This window comes from Cervus canadensis, chromosome 11 (assembly GCF_019320065.1).
Source record: "Cervus canadensis isolate Bull #8, Minnesota chromosome 11, ASM1932006v1, whole genome shotgun sequence".
Taxonomy (NCBI): Eukaryota; Metazoa; Chordata; class Mammalia; order Artiodactyla; family Cervidae; genus Cervus; species Cervus canadensis.
The window spans coordinates 13,246,125-13,263,068 of NC_057396.1; positions in this window are offsets into that span (position 1 = coordinate 13,246,125).

Genomic DNA, 16,944 nt, shown 5'->3' on the forward strand with positions numbered 1-16,944 from the left:
GTTACACTCTTTCAGGAAGCCACAGTACGGTTTTATGTGGCTGATCCCCACAACCCCATCTCTGGATCATCTATTTCTGTCCATTTCCCCCCATCTACATCTACTTCCCAAGCTTCAGTTCTTTGTTTCCAATCATCTGCTGAGCAGCCAACCAGAATCTCACATTCAACAGGCATATCCACCCCAGCACCCCGCCTTCTGCCAACATCATGGCTTTGGGCAGCGCTGCCATTTCTTCATTAATTTCTGTGGCATTTAAATGATATGCATGTAAAAAGCCTAAATGTTTGCCAAATGTTAGTTCTCTCTCCCTCCTTCCCTTCCTTGATTTCTTCTCTCTTTTTGGAGGAAGAGAAGTTTCAGTTTAGGGGGAACAATCTCACAAAGTTGCCAAAGACAACACACTCACCCTTAAAAGTAGAAAAGCCAAACTCCAGAGTCTCAGGAGGAAAGTGACACTCAGAGTTGATACATTTTACTGCCCTTTATTGACCAAGATTCAAGGAAGAGGTGAGATGAGCCGGGTGTAAGGAAGGAAGGAACTGGGTTCATCCTGGCGGTCCTGTCACCAGCTACAAGGGGGCTCCGGTCCAGAGTCCATTGGAACTGATGATGCCCCTTAGGAAACTGGTCAGGCTGTAGAAGACAGAGTTGTTTGAGGCTGTCTAAATCGGAGGAGGAAAAATAAAAATCAAACTCCTTCTCTTGAGTTTCAGTTTTCTTCCCCTTGAAAATCACCAAAGGTTGCAGGCCCATCTGTCAGCCCCTGATGAACCACATCTGTCCTCCCATTATCTCCTGAGCTGGGTCATTGGAAAAATCTCATAAAACATGTGAGGACAGAACATAACCATTTAACAGGCTGTCAGAAGCCCTAGAGCACTGGGGCCCAGCAGCATACCAGGAAAACTGGAATATCGATCATGGAGGGCCGGGAGAGGGGGGAGGTGGAAGGGGGGTGATTGTGGCTTTGAAGTGGAAAAGAAAAAGAAAAAAGACATGCGGGAAATAGATCTAGAATATGTTCTGCTTATAATAAATAGTGAGGCAGTGCTTTTAGAGGGTGTGTCTAAAAATTCCTTAAAACTGAGCACCTATTGTATGTAAGATGCTGTTCTAAATTTGGAGATTCAAAGGTGTTCAAGACCAGGGCTGGTCTTCTGACCCAGCTGTCTATCTGTCTGGAGTCAGACAGAGGCAAGCTCCAATCAGAGCTCCACTACTTACTTTACTTTGGTTGTGCTATTTCATTTCCCTGAGTCTCAGTTTGCTGATCTGCAAAATGGGAGTGATGGTCCCATTTGGGAAGAATAAGACATAATATGCGTAAATCTCTTTGCATCCTGCCTGGTACCTGGTAAATGACCAACATACCTCAGTTCTCTCCTGCCCCACCCCAACTCCCCCTTCCCTTCCCACCAACAAGTTGTCTACTTACCTTACTGTTGTGCTCCCAGGGCCCAGAGGAGTACCTACTGGCACTCAGAGAAGGTGGGCATGGTGGGTTGTCCAAAGCTGCACTTTGGGAGAAATAAATGAACATGTTCAGAGGAGAACAAGAGAAAAGAAGAAAAATGGGGAACAGGAACTGCTGAAAGAATCCCACATTTAGTCAAGAGAAAAGAAGAGGTAGGGCTTGGTTAGAAGGACAAGAAGCCTGTGTTTATTAGTCTAGATGGCTGTTGTGCGGATGGGGAGGGAGCCTTGATGGTTGTAGACCAAGGCACAGATTTCAGCATGGCGAGAGAGCCAGTGGGGTAAGGGGTGAGCTGGAGGGTGGCGGGTGGAGTTATGAGGAGGGGGGGGGGCGTAGGTGCTGCAGGCTAGCGAAGAGGAGAAATGACCTTTAACTTTTACCCCTTCCAGCACTGTAGACTCCGATTGTGAAAATCCTACTCTATTAGAAACGATTACTCAATATCTTGTAATAACCTATAATGGAAAAGAATCTAAAAAGAATCTAAAAGAATCTAGCATGTGCTAAGTTGCTTCGATCATGTCTGACTCTGAGCGACCCTGTGAACTACTTTAGGGTGGGATTCTCCAGGCAAGAAGTGGCCCAGCCCTCCTCCAGGGGATCTTCCTGTATTTTCTGAAATGGCAGGGGACAGCCTTTGCCCACACTGTGCAACTGTTAACTGCTTAGATTGACTGCCAGACAGTGCTTCCTTCCTAGTCTTACGTCCCCAGATATCACCGTTACTCATTTGTTCACTCTAACCCTGACGAATCTCCAGCAGTGAGGATCACAGTTTTATGTATCTGGGTTCAAGTTCTGGCCCCAGCACATAATAACAGGGTGACCTTCAGTAAGAGAATAGACCTAGGGGACTGTGCCCAGGTTTCCTCAGCTGTCACACAGAGGGATGACAAACTTGCTCCCAGGATGAGATGAGAATCCAATACAATGCCAAGTGCTTTACGAGTGTTGGGCGCTAGTATCTTTAGTATTTGGTGCAATCATCCCTTCCATGTTGGTACCAAGCAGAGCCCTGTGGGGCTCCTGGGCACAAAAGCCTTTCTGTGTCCCCCATTTCTTTGATTACAGGAAACAGGCTTCTTTCAGCCTCTATGACCTTCCCAGTGTTCCAAGTTCCAACTGGCAGAGTCAAGCAGTTGTTAATTAGGGAAGGAAGAGGCTGCAAGACCAGGGAGAAAAACAGTCTAGAGAAACAATGGTGCTGCCTTGAGGCAAAGTCCTGGTTTCCCACCAAGGGATAAACTCGACAGTCTCTGAGCTGTTTTGCAGATACGGAAATCCCACCAGGTGGGAGAAGTTATCCGTTAAAAAGGACTTTCTGTCCATGAGCACAGAGACCCCAGACCAGTTGGAAACAGGATGGTGAATGTGGACTCCTACTTACCTCCCCATCCACGCATCAGAAGAAAGCCCCTGAACTGATCAAGCCTCCTTTGAACCATTACTATAAACCTTCTCCAGGAGGGGTTGGGGACAGACAGTTTGGAGGGCCTTAGCTCTCTGTGACCCCCTTTGCCTGGCAAAGCAATGAAGCTATTCTTTTCTACTTCACCCAAAACTCTGTCTCAGAGATTTAATTCGGGTACAGACTTGCTTTAGTGTCAAACACATCATGCCAAGCGTATGCTTGGAAAAGAGCAGGGATCTACCCAGCCCATGGGCCTTGACACCTGAACAGGAGCTCAGAAAGGAACACTGGGGCTGCTCCCTCCCCACACCCTGTGCCTGCTATCTCTACGAAGCTCACTTCCTCTCCTGGGATGTCTTGTTCTGAAAAAGAGAGAAAAGCCTTGTGTCCTGCGAAGCCAAAGCATCATTTTAACTCCCTCTTTCATCTACTTTAGTCCTTACCGAAAAGAAGGAACTGTCCGTTTCCCACTGCGGAAGCCTGAAGGGAGATTAATAGCAATAATAGTTGATGTGGAGATAATGCTCCGTGAAAAATACCCCTCCGTTCTAATTCCTTCATTTCAGAGAGATGGGGCCTGAGAGGCAGTGAAACGGATGTGACGATGGCATTCTTGGAGAGATACAGAAATAACTCAATGGCCCCAGATTCCTGTCACTTTCCTTACGTGAGTTCTCCATCAAACGGCTTGTTGCAAGAAGGGGGACCCCTTCCGGGGCCTGAGATGGGCTTTTGTCTAACACTTAGACATGACTGATCCGAGGAGACACACGTCCTGACAAAGCAGGAGACTATTAGGAAAGGAGGCTGGGCAGAGGGCCGCAGGGTGAGGGGAGCCCAGGAGGACTGCGCGGCCGCGAGACTCGCCATCTAGGGTTTTATGCTGACGGCATCAGTTTCAGGATCCTGGCTAACCAATCGCTCTCAGGGTCCTTCCTGATGGCATGCATCCCTCGGCCAAGACAGATTCCATCCAGAAGGGTTCTGGGAGGCTGCTAGGATAGGTGGTGTCTGGTGTCCCTTTTGACCTTTCCGAATTCTTGCAGAGCTTGTCAGCTCTGCGTGTCTCACCAGGACCTCCAGTTGTAAGACAACTCATGCAGGTGGTTACTACAATGCCTGGTGAGGGTGGGTGGTTGCGGACAGTGTTGCCCCCCACAAATTTGCTTTTCTCAAGCCAAATTGTTAGTGATGACTAAGCCAGGCCTGAAATTTGAGCCCACAGCACAACCATGCCTTTCCATATGCCTGATCTTATTTGAATTAATGGCTTAGATATTCTCTGCCCCTTCCTGGCTGGGTGAGCCCAGGCAAGGCACCAGGCGATGCTGGGCCATCCCCCAGAGGAAGGGAGTAGCAAGGAGACTTTGGCTGTCTAGTCCCTGGCATAGGTAGGTCCTGGCAGCTGAAGAAGCAGTGCTTCTTCTGGAAAAAGTGGGTTGGTTTTACCTGACAGACTTCGTGAGTCCTGCTGAGGCCGAGAGCCACTCTTAGCTGGCTCACTAGGGAGTTCCGAGGTGGTCTGTGCAGACCCCTGTGCCCCACCTGCTTCCGCCTTTCATCTGCTGGTCACTCACCAGCCCTATTTTTCCTTTTCCTGGAGTCCCTCTACCCTTTTTTTTCCTCTTGGAGGTCATATGTATTTTTGTAAGCACTACCCAGCTTTTCTAGGAAAGAGAGGAAATTATAAATACATTTCAGAAATCATAGGATGTCTTGGGTTGTTTCTTAATGGTCTCTTGTATATCCATTTAAACACAAGTAGATTATAGTCAAAACAAGAGAAGGGTGGTATAGATTGAATATTCGTGGTCCTCCAAAAGCCATATGTTGACAACTGTCAACATGTCTTAATACGCAATGTGATGTATTAGGGGTGGGGCCTTTGGGAGGTAATTAAATTATGAGGGTAGAGCCTTCATGAATGGGATTAGCACCTTAAAAGAAGAGGAGTGAGAATGGATACACATATATGTATGGCTGAGTCTCTTTACTGTCCACCTGAAACTATCACAATATTGTTAACTGTCTATCCTTCAATCTAAATTAAAAAGGTTTTTAAAAAGAAAGCATGAAAAAAATTTTCAAAACAATATTTGTATTGTTGTTATGATAATTATTACAATATTCACTATATTCATCATAATTTTGTATACACTTTGACTCCCTTAAATAAAATCTCAACTCTTTTTTAAAAAACTTTTTATTTTCTGTTACACTATAATTAACAATGTTGTGATAATTTCAGGTTTATAGCAAAGGGACTCACCATTACATATACAAGTATCCATTCTCCTCAAAACTCCCCTCCCATCCAGGCTGCCACATAACATTGAACAGGGTCCCCTGAGCTCTACAGGAGGACCTTGTTGATTATCCATTTCATTTTTATTTTTTTAAACATTTATTTATTTATTTGGCTGCATTGGTTTTCTAACTTTATTTCTAATTGGATGATAATTGCTTTACAATGCTGTATGTGTTTCTGTCATATATCAACATGAAATAGCCATAGAGTTTTCCATTTTAAATATAGTAGTGTGTACATGTCGATACCAAACTCCCTACTATCCCTTCCCCCCATTCTTTCCACATGGCAACTGTAAGTTCATTCTCTAAGTCTGTGGGTTTTGTAATTAAGTCCATTAGTATCATTTCTTTTTAAGTTCCACATGTAAGGGATTGCATATGCTCTTTCTCCTTCTTTGTCTGACTTCACTGAGTGACACTCACTAGGTCCATCCATGTTGCTGCAAATGGCCTTATTTCATTATTTTTAATGGCTGAGGAATATTCCATTGTGTATATGTGCCACATCTTCTTTATCCATTCCTCTGTCAATGGCCATTTAGATTGCTTCCGTGTCTTGCTTATTGTAAACAGTGCTGCACTGAACGTTGGGGGTGTGTGCATCCTTTTGGACCATGTTTTTCTCCAGGTGGATGCCCAGGAGTGGGACTGCAGGGTCTGATGGTAACTCTATGTTTTGGTTTCTTAAAGGGCCTCTGTACTGTTCTCCACAGTGACTGCACCAATTTGCATTTCCACCAACAGTGTAGGAGGGTTCCCTTCTCTCCATACCCTCTCCAGCATGTATTCATCATAATTTTGTATATACTTTGTATCTCCTAGGTAAAAATCTCAACTCTTAAGAAAAGGAAGAGGAATGAAAGAGGTGATCTCAGGGCCATGTGAGGGTGGAGCAAGAAGGTCGCTGTGGCAAATGAGGAAGAGGGTTTTTATCAGCTGTTGTTGCAAACCAGCAAGACGTTGCTCACTGAATCTGCCAGCATCTTGATCTCAGACTTCCCAGCTTCCAGGCCTTTGAGAAAAAAATCTGTGCTGTTTAAGCCATATTACTTAGGGTATTTTGTTATAGCCATCCACACAGGCTAACAGACTCATTTTCCCCCGCTTTTCTTTTACTTCTTTCATTGCGTCAGCTTGGATCCTCTTAGAAGTAAACGCCAAGACAGAATCAGACAGGTAAGTGCTTGGGAAGATCTAAGTATGTAGCAGCTGGAGGCCGTTCCCCAAAGACCCTGTTCTAAGGAGGTTCTCTTGAAGGGAGATCCGAGCAGCACCGCTGAGTGGCTGCCTCACCCACAGTGTCCAGCTGACTCACACCAGGAGCTCAGCGTGCTAACTCAGAAGTTTCTCAAAGCTGTGTTCATGTTTCACACCTTCCAGCTCCTGTTCCACATCAATCAATACACAGCTGTTTTGCATACTCCTCTCTAAGAAATTATGTCCCATTTTCTTAGGACTTTGATGCTCTCTCCAGGAAATGACTGTCATAGGAGAGTGTTCATGGGTGTAGGTTCTGGTGACAGATTGCCTGGGCCCATAGCCTGGGAACCCCTCACCTACTAGCTGTGTGAACTGGAACAAAGTACTGAACTTTGTACCTCAATTTCCTCATTTACTGAATTATGACAGGACTAATACCTATCTCACGGGGTTGTGAAAAATGCTTCCTGTGAAGCTCTTAAAACAGACCTTTGGAAATAATAAGTTCTCAAACAATATTAATTAACAACTGAGAATATGATTTGCATATGAATGTGAATAGTATATGAATGTGTCCCCCCAAATTCTTATGTTGAAATCTAATCCTCAAAGTGACACTATTAGAAGGAGGGGCCTTTAGGAAGCCATTAGCTCATGAGGCAGTTGTTGTTGAGTGACCAAGTCATGTCCAACTCTTTGTGACCCCATGGACTACAGCACACCAGGCTTCCCTGTCCTTCACTGTCTCCTGGAGTTTGCTCAAACTCATGTCCATTGAATTGGTGATGCTATCCAACCATGTCATCCTCTGTGGCCCCCTTCTCCTCTTTCCCAGCATCAGGGTCTTTTCCAATGGCTCTTTGTATCAGCTGGCCAAAGTATTGGAGTTTCAGCCTCAGCATCAGTCCTTCTGATGAATATTCAGGGTTGATTTCCTTCTGTTATGTGAGGACACAACCAGAATTCTGCAACCATGATCATGCTGGCACCCTGGTCTTGGGCCTTTTAGCCTCTAGAACTGGGAGAAGTAAATTTCATTTATTTATAAGCCACCCAGTCTATGGTATTTTGTTACAGCAGTCTGGATGGACTAAGACCACTCATAATTAAAAACAAATACATTCTCAATCAAAATTAATATATTAACATGGTCTGTGTTTCCTTAACAATTTTGTCTTTCAATTTGTCCTACTTGAAACTCCTCATAGGCATTTCAAACAGACTGGCAGAAGGCTTTCAGGAACCCTTCACACCATTTCACATAGTTTGTTATCATCTGTCTGACTTTGGAATCAGACATAAAGTGGTTAGCTTAAAGCTTAACATATAATAAGCACTGGAAATGGGGGAGCTATTTCTACCATGAGCACCATTCAAGGTAGTCTCTGCCTTAAATTTTCTTTTCTTTTACCCAGCAATTATTGAGTATCTGTGGGTGTCAGGCACGGTGACAAATACCAGGGAATCAAAGACAGAATCCCTGTCTTTGATCAAAGACAGATTAGCCAGACAGATCTTGCCCTCCACAAAACCAAACTCTAAGTGAAGAGAAGTTAAAGGCACAAAAAGTAACTAGAATAAAGGGTAGAAAAGCATGAGAATTTTAGCAGACAGCTGGATAAAGAGCAGAAAGAGAGAGACACTGCTTCCACCTGGGCACAGAAGAAATAGTCTGGAAAAGTAGATCCTTCACCTGGTTTATAAATGCCAAGACCTAGACCCACAGTGCCTGGAAATGAGCTAAAGAGCAGGAAAATGATGAACTTTGTACTTTCTGTCTGCTGTAGCCTATCCTTGGGGAGACCATATATGTCTTCAGGGAGAGATGCTTTACAGGGACCAGCTGCCTCTCAAATTGTATTAGAAGTATAAATGGCAGAACTACACAGTGAAGCAGAAATAACAGCAATGAGAGCTTCAAGCCTGTCATCTGCTCCCTTTAAGCATTCTATAATGAATGCTCACCTCAGTGTCTTTCTGGAATTCTGGGAAGACACATCCCTGCCTTTTTCTTTCTCCTGTTTCAGGTCATTAGCAGAGCCGTCAGCTTAGGTGCCAGCACCCTGTTGAGGATGGTGACCGCACCCTGCAGGGGAATTGTCACCTTTCTCTGGCTCAGCCTGAATTCCATGTTACTCTTTTTTTAAAAAAATTACTATTATTATTTTGCCTGTGCTTTGTGGCATGCGGAATTTTAGTTCCTCAACCAGGGATTGAACCCATGTCACCTGCATTGGGAGCACAGAGTCTTAGCCACTGGACTGCCAGGGAAGTCCCCCATGTTACTCTTTTGATTGGTTCACATTCTGCCTTCACAACCTCCACCTCACGCATGTCCCCTACTCGGCTTCTCCTAAGATAAATGCAACCCATGGTCTCATATCACTTGTGTTTCTGTTCCTCCAGGCCTCCTCTGGGAGACCACCATGGCTGAGATTTCGAGTAAGACGGGTTGATCGCTGGTCACATTTCAATTGTCCCAATTTGGGGTCCATTTTGTGGAACGGTGGGAAACTCCAGGTTGGGTTCACCATCCCACGTTTAATAACCACGAAGGACATGGGACTGACCAGGTGATCTCACTTAGGCCCCCGAATTGATGATGGCCATTCTGATTCTAAAGTGGGAGAAAGAATTCCTTGGCAATCCAGTGGTTAAGACTCTGTGCTTCCACTGCTGAGGGCACAGGTTTGACCCCGAATCGGGGAACCAAGATGCAGCAAGCTGCATGGGGAGGCCAAAAAAAAAAGCACACAAAGCCCCCAAACTCCCCAAGTGTGTGTGTCTGTTTCTGTTTTGTAAATAAGTTCATTTATATCATTTTTTAAGATTCTGCACATAAGCAACATCATATGATACTTCTCTTTCTCTGACTTACTTCACTCAGTATGACAATCTCTAGATCCATCCAGGTTGCTGCAAATGGCATTATTTCATTCTTTTTAATGGCTGGGTAATATTCCATCATATATATTTATATGTGATGCATATATATGTACATACATATATACATGGACCACATCTTGTTTATCCATCCTTCTGTAGCTGGACATTTAGATCGCTCCCGTGTCTTGGCTTCTGTAAGCAGTGCTGCGGTGGACACTGGGGGGCATACATCCCTTGGGACCATGTTTTTCTCCAGTATGTGCCCAGGAGTGGGGTTGCAGGGTCATATGGTAGCTCTATTTTTAGTTTCTTAAGGAACCTCCATACTGTCTCGGTAGTGACTGCACCAATTTACATTCCCACCAACAATGTACGAGGGCTTCCTTCTCCCCAGAATTTATTCATTGTGAATTTTTTGATGATGGCCATTCTGACTGCTGTGAGGCGATATCTCACTGCAGTTTTGATTTGCAGTTCTCTAATAATTTTCGATGTTGAACATCTTTTCATATGCCACTCTGCATATGTATGTCTTCTGTGTGTCATCTGTATGTCTTCTGATTTAAAATGGATAAACAACCAAGACCTACTGTACATACAGCACAGGGAACTCTGCTCAATGTTCTGTAACAAGCTACCTGGGGAAAGAATTTGAAAAAGAGTAGATCCATGTGTATGTGTAAGTGAATCACTTTGTGGTACACCTGAAACTAGGACAACATTGTAAATCGACTATACTTCAATATAAAATAAAAAGTTAACAAAACAAACAAAAAATAAAGCAGCAGAAATGCAGGGAAACTTGTGGTGTCACATGAGGCAAGAGAAGTTTCTGGATTTCTGGCACTCTTGCCTGGAGGTCCCTTTCATTGAGATGGGGAGCCTGGGGGAGGAGTTGATGGGGAAAGGGGAGGGCAGGGGAAGGAAAAGTTGAGTTTTGGAAAGTCCAAGATGTCTTTTAAATCATCCAAGGGGAGTTGTAGGGTAGGCAGGTTTGTTTCTGAATGTGGAGTTCTGAAGCACTGTTGAGCTTAGAGGTATATATAGAGAGAAATGTGAGAACCGTTACAATGTAGGTGTTATTTAAATCTGTGGGACTGAATACTGTCACCAAGGAAGTAAATGTTTATAGAGAACAGAAGAAGAGCTCTAGAAACGTCCAAAGGTTGGGAGTCAGGGAGGAGATGAGAACCCAGCAGAGAGGAGATGAGGCTGAAAAAGGAGCCGTCAGTCCAGTGAGGCAGGAACCATCTAGGAGAATTTGTCCTGGAAGCCACTGAAGGAAGCCATTTCCAGTGAAAGCAATGATCAGTCAGGCCAGCTGGCTGATAAGTCAAGTGAGGGGAGTACTGAGAACTGATCAATGGATTTAGCAAGACGGAAGTTATTGGTGACTTTGATGAGAGCAGTTTCAGGCAAGTTTGCCCTGACTTCTGGGCCCATTTTCCCTCTGCTTTCTCTCTCCGAGCCTCACTCTCAGCCTCAAGTACCTGCGAAGTCCTTTGCCCCTGCCCTGATCTTCTGTCTTCAGACACTGCAGAGATTCTTCACCTTTTAGGGTCAGGAACTCAGTGAAAAACCTATCTAAATATGCGATCGTCTTCCACATACACATACAATTATGTATTATAATTTCAGGGGTTCACAGACTCCCTAATCCATGATCCCAGAGTAAGGGATCTACCCTGGTACCAGGGTAGGCTACTCTAATCAGTTTCCTTTGGGGCTTCCCTGGTGGCTCAGATGGTAAAGAATCTACCCACATGGGGAAACCCGGGTTCAATCCCTGGATCAGGAAGATCGCCTGGAGAAGGGAATGGCAACCCACTCCAGTATTCTTGCCTGAAGAATCCCATGAACAGAGGAGCCTGGTGGGCTTCAGTCCACAGGGCTGCAAAGAGTTGGACACGACCAAGTGACTTTCACTTTCACTTTTTTTCAACGAGTTTCCTTTAGCTCTGGCCACACAGAGGTCCTGAAACCTCAGTTTGTCCATCCCAGGCCCAAACCCCTCTTTAGATCTTTATTCAAATCAGAGACAATGAGAGCTAAGAACGAATGTTTCTATTACAAGCTCCTGGGGAGGCAAATTTAGGACAAACACAAGTAGACATGGTAACCAATTCAAGTAGGTATTGAATGGTATGATTTCACCTATATTCATACCATCTTAGCTCTGCTTTAGATCTGATCTCATCTGGTAGTTTCCATAGGTGGTCAGCCTAGGGGCAGCCACATCCTCTTCACTGAGGATCATAAACTCAACATCTGTGAGAACTGGGCACATAATGACATTAGCTGAAATGCACGGGAAAGACCCAAGAGACAGGGTCTATGGTGAACAGGGAAAGTGGGGACTACATGGTAGGTTTCAAAAAGAGAAGCTGAGGGCTTCCCTGGTGGTCCAGTGGTTAAGACACCATGCTCCCAATGCAGGGGACTCAGGTTCGATCCCTGCTCAGGGAATTAGATCCCATATGCCACAGCTAAAGATCCCGTGTGCTGCAAAGAAGATCGAATATCCCACAGGCTGCAAAATAAGACTCAGAGCAGCCAAAAAAAATAAAAAGGAACAGATGATAATCTTCTGGCAAATATTGACATATGAGAATTTCAGCACATATTGCTGAAATTTTCAAGATAATGGAAAATATCTTGATTTTTCAAGATAATCTGTAGACCTGATTCCTATGCAGTCTAAATAAACTGGAATATATGGTCTATAGAAGATAGGCCATGTCCGAGAGAGAATTAAAGTATGTTTATAGATGAGTTTTGATGTAGAGTCTACTTCTTTAGTTCATTGTGACAGATTGTGTTTTCCAAAAATTACCAAAGTCATATTTCCAGTCCCACACAGTTTCCAGGATATTGCCAGTTGTATTAAGTGAACCTGGAACCCAGGCTGGTCTTTGTAGCTGGTTCTACAGCAGACATTTTGACGTATGACTTCCACGACCGAATCATGCAAAGCAATGTGGTTTCCACATGGGTCTCTCTCTCTCTCTCCTAGGATGCTCACCCTGGGAACCCAGCCCTCAGGCTGTGAGTAAAATCCCAGGCCAACCTAGCAGAGGTCTCATTTCCAGAAGTGAACAGGCATCAACCACCCAACAAGTAGGAGAACAAACCTTCAAATGACTTAAGCCCTGAGCCTTGAGGCATCCAGCTGAGGCCATCAAGGAGCAACGACCAGCCATTCCTGCTACGCCTTGTTCAAATTCCTGACCCTCAGATTCTGTGAGCACAGTTGCTTCACGTCATTAAGTTGGAGTGATTTCTTAGTCTGCCCCAGTAACTGAGTTTTCATTTATAAATACGGAAGTGCTTTAGCAAATCCACCTGAGGAATACATCTTTTAGAAAAATGCTTTCTCTCTGGAGTCTTTTTTTTTAGAATTAAAAAAAAAAAAATGGACAGTTGATTTACAAGGTTGTATTAATTTTTGTTGTAAAACAAAGTGCTTCAACTGTACATATATATACATACATACTTTTTCATATTCTTTTCCATTATGGTTTATCACAGGATATTGAATATAGTTCCCTGTGCTATACAGTAGGATCTTGTTGTTTATCCATCCTACCTATAATCGGCTGCATCTGCTCATCCCAAGCTCCTACTCCATCCCTCCCCAGTCCCACCCGCTACTCCCTCGGCAATCACGTCTTTTTTCTATGTCTAGGAGTGTTTCGTAGGTATAGTTATTTGTGCCATATTTTATATTCTACACGCAAGTGACATCATATGGTATTTGTCTTTTGCTCTCTGACTTACTTCACTTAGGACGATCAGCTCTAGGGAGTCTTTTTTCAATTTTGATGTCCTTTAGGATTCATGCGCTCCTATGACTCAGACCTTGGGGATCAGGAACTCTAGGAATGGACCCACAGTCTGTATCTGAACAAGGCCTCCATCGATTCTGATGCTTGTTCAAGCTTGCGACTGATCCAGACCACACGTAACGAGGTATTAAAGAGTTACACGGAAATGGCGAGAAGGAGCGTGGAAAGAAAGGCCATGAGGCTATCTGGTGTTCCTGAAGTAAAGCCCTGGGGGACCATGAGGAGTGGCAGGGGCTGAGGGCTGCAGGAGGAAGGAAAGGCCTGGAGGGGCCGGGCTGGAGCTGACCGTAAAGCTTTCAAGGAGCCCTCAGCTCGGACGGGGCCACTCTGCGGGCTCACTTCAGCGAGACTTGTACAGTCCCTCCGAGTCCACAGCAACCCTGATTTTCCAATGAAACACCATGTGGAGTTGTGTCCAAGGGGGCCGAACGAGCAGCTCCGGCCGAGGGGCCGGGTTGCCCAGGGCCTCTGCCTCCGTCCCTGTGGTATCCCTTGAGCTACTTGCAGAAACCACACAGTCAGCTTCCTTGTAGCTGTGATTCTCTAAAGCTATGAACAGGGCGCTTGGACACGCCTTAGGGCTGAGCTCAGCGGAAGCCACTAACCTTGCCAGGAGCGCGTGGGAGCGTGTTGACAGGGCCGGGCTGCTGCTAAACCCCTGTGTGCCTGCAGGGGGCGCCAGCGCACAGGGCCCAGGAGGCCTGGTCCCGCCGGGAAGCCGGGTGGGGGTCGGACACCAGGCCAGCCCCACGTGGCTGCGAGGCGCAGGCGGGTGAGGGGGGCGGGAGGACAGAAGCCGAGGGTCAGTCTCCCCCAGGAGGCAGGAGCTGACCCGGACACAGACTCCAGAATAACCACGGGTGCTGGGTCAGCTGGGACAGTTTCTCCAGACAGCCCTCCATGGGGTGGGTCTTTGGGGGGAACGTCATATCCCTGTTGGCTCAGATGGTTAAGAATCCGCCCGAAATGAGGGAGGCCTGGGTTCGATCCCTGGGTGGGGAAGATCCCCTGGAGGAAGGCATGGCGACCCACTCCAGTATGCTTGCCTGGAGAATTCCATGGACAGAGGGGCCTGGCGGGCTACAGTCCATGGGGCTTCAAAGAGTCAGACATGACTGAGCTATGAAGCACGCACATACACACACACACACACACACACACACACAGAGTTTAGAAAACTAGCCATGATTCTTGATCCTCAGAGAGTTCAGTCCCTCTCACCAAGACATTTTGTTGCTGTTATGAGATGCATCACAGTTACACACCATGATGTTATTTACCCTTCCCCCTTTGCCCTTTCTGGAAACCCTTTCCCTCCCTGAAGATTCCTATCAGGCATTTCCTCTTCCTGGAAGTCCTCTTGATTGCCCTCCCCTACCTTCCTTTCCTGCTGCATGCATTTCTGCTGTGTTACATTGCTTGTGGACTTGTTGCTTTAGACTGAGAACCCTTGAGGACCGGCTCCATGCATTCAGTGAAAGCCAGCCCCTCCCTACTGCATAACAGACGCTTGTAAATCCCTTCTGAATGACTGCCTCAGTCATCGTCAAGCCCAGCTGACAGTGGTGGTCAGCACAGTGGCCTGGGCTCAGGGTGGCAGGGCAACGGGACATCACACCTGCCGGAGGTGGGGGGCAGCCGTCACATCCACGGGTAGCCTCTGGTTTCCCTCCTTCCTGCTCTGAGAGAGCAGCTGGTGAGACAGGGAAGGCACACATCCAGAGCCCAGGAAGGCGCAACATCCCGCTGGTGGTAAACATCACTGCTAACACCATGGGACTGAAGTCAGTTTCACTGGCCCCCAGACCCAGAAGAGTGAATCCTTTTGGCTACAGATTTGCTGGTGACTAGAGTTTTCTGCCCAGTTGCTTTCTGTTCTGGCTAATTTGAAGCTCCTTCTCACTGCCCAGGCTCTTAAGGAGGGTTGGTGAAAATCAGATGCTATTGATTAATTTGACTAGGTGGGCTCTTTGCCTTTTTTCCTTCATATCCTGGGAGAGATAGTTTCCATCCATAGGATGGATGCTTGTCTGAGCTGAGACGAAATGCTTTCTCTTTTATCTGGATATATATTATGGGGGCTTTGCTCTGCATTCAAAAATGAAGTAATGTCCACAATGGGGTTTTGTTTTTAAAGCTGGCATTTTTAATATTAACTAAAATGTTCTCAGTAAAGTCCAAGTAATTAATTTGGATGAAAGACAAGTCTCCTCACCCAGGAAGGAGCAGGGCAGTCAAGGACTATTATGGACCGACTCTTTGTATCCCCCCAAATTGAATTGAATTTCTCAGTCTTCCCAATGGCAAGCACCAAGGAGAGGCCGAATAAGGACACAGCAAGAAGCCTCTATAAGCCGGGAGCGGGCTCCTCACTAGGAACTAAGTCAGCCAGCACCTTGATCTTCCTTTTCCCAGCCTCTCAAGCTGTAAGGAAATACATTTTTGCTTAAGCCACCAGACTACAGTAACTTTTGTTCTGCAGTCCCCCAAAAGCAAAAGTGTTAGTTACTCAGTCATGTCTGACTCTTTGGGACCCCATGGACTGTAGTCCGCCAGGCTCCTCTGTCCATGGACTTCTCCGGGCAAGAATATTGGAGTGGGGTGCCATTCCCTTCTCCAGGGGACCTTCCTGACCCAGAGATCAAACCCATGTCTCACGCATTGCAGGCAGAGCCCAAGCTGAGTGAGAAAAGGACAAAGATGGGAGGAAAACAGAGAAGGCTGGAGCCAGGTCCCAGCTCTGAAGCTATCTTCCCCCAATCTTCCCCCAGGGCTTGTGTGAAACCAGGCTCTCTTAGCAGATGTAGCAGGCTGGTTGCTATGGTAACGAGGCGGTAGCTGGGGTGATACCTGGGCACAGACTCCCTCATCCTTGCCACAGGACCGCCTGCTAACCAGGATTGTCATGTGCTAGGCACACTGTGGCATTCAGACCTACACTCAACCTCAAGTGTCCCCCCAGTCCATCCCTCACCAGCAACCCACTTCATACCCCCACGGTGGAACCACCCAGAGCCTTGCTCTCTCGGAGCTTTTTGAGCCAAGGAGCAAATAGTATGTGTGTTTGGAAGAAGTATGAGGTCAAAGAGATTGTGCATGAAATTGGCAACTTTCAACTCCTGCCTTTGCTCCCCACAATGGAGCTGGCCAGTGGTTTGTAGGGAGGCTGATAACTTTGAATGTGGCTTTGGCATGTTTCTGGAAGCCAACAGCTGTTCCAAGGGAAAGACAAGTGTCCCTCTCTGTCACCACAAGGCCATATCCTGCACTTCAACCCTGCTACCTGGCCAGATGCCCCCATCAAGGCAGAGAGGAGGGTGGGCCAGAAAGGTTGTGACCCTATTTACTTTAAAGAGAAAAGGTTTATGCAACCCCAGTTAACCATACTCAAAGCTGTGATTTTTTCAGTAGTCATGTATGGATGTGAGATAGGCCATAAAGAAGGCTGAGTACTGAAGAACTGTTGCTTTTGAACTGTGATGCTGGATAAGACTCTTGAGAGTTCCTTGGACTGCAAGGAGATCAAACCAGTCCATCCGAAAGGAAATCAACCCTGATTATTCATTGGAAGGACTGATGCTGAAGCTGAAGCTCCAATACTTTGGCCACCTGTTGAGAAGAGACAACTCATTGGAAAAGACCCTGATGCTGGGAAAGATTGAGGGCAGAAGGAGAAGGGGGCAACAGAGGATGACATGGTTGGATGGCATCACCAACTCAATGGACATGAATTTAAGTAAACTCCAGGAGACAAGCCCAGTTTATTAAAAAAGAGTTCTTATCCATAGTAGACATTGAGTTCATGCAAAAACTGT